This window comes from Dipodomys spectabilis, unplaced genomic scaffold (genome assembly GCF_019054845.1).
Source record: "Dipodomys spectabilis isolate Male_0828 unplaced genomic scaffold, ASM1905484v1 ptg000129l, whole genome shotgun sequence".
In the NCBI taxonomy this organism is placed as follows: domain Eukaryota; kingdom Metazoa; phylum Chordata; class Mammalia; order Rodentia; family Heteromyidae; genus Dipodomys; species Dipodomys spectabilis.
Window position 1 is genome coordinate 854,854 of NW_024870806.1, and position 896 is coordinate 855,749.

An 896-nucleotide genomic window follows, 5' to 3' on the forward strand; every position below is an offset into this window, starting at 1 on the left:
TGTGCAATTTTCAAATACAACTTGGAATCAACTTGATATAATGTAACAGTTATCAACTTTAACAGTTAAATCAATGAATAGTTCACATTCCCACAGAAATATAATTGAAAACAAAAGGCATAATTGTTTTCCTAAAACAAGTAATGGAACCATAAACTTCTCTCACCATACAATTCATGTTTTCTATGAGTTTAATTAACAGACATCCAATACTAAAAGTAAATATATTAATTGTATACCATAAGGATCAAAGTGATTATAGTTAAGAATAGATATTTCATCGTATACCATAAGGAGAAAAGTGATTATAGTTAAGAATAGATATTTCATCCCAGCCAAAAGATAACTTTTCGAGCAGTCTCACTAAAAAAAAATGTTACATACAGAAACTAATGGATATGATATAGCTTGATCATTACACAACATATAAATGAATGGGATTACCACTCCATACTTCATAAATGTGTAAAAAATAATTATGTAGCTAGGTGCCAGCGGTTCTTGCTTGTAATCCTACTTACTAAGGAGTCTGATGGCTGAGAATCATGGTTCAAAGCCAGCATAGGCAGGAAAGTCCTCGAGACTTTTTGTTTGTTTAATCGTTGGGCTTGAACTCTGGGCCTGGGAACTGTCCCTACGCTCTACAGCTGAAGCTGAGCATTCTCCCACTTGAGCCACAGCACCATTTCCTATTTTCTTGTGGTTTTATTGGAGACAAGAGCCTCACAGACTTTCCTACCCCAGCTGGCTTTGAACCGCAATCCTCAGGTCTCAGCCTCTTGAGTAGCTAGGATCACAGCCATGAGCCACTGGAGCCGGCTCCTTGACAATATTTTCAATGAGCCACCAGGAAACTGGCAGTGACTCAAGTGGTAGAACACTAGCTTTGAGGTCAA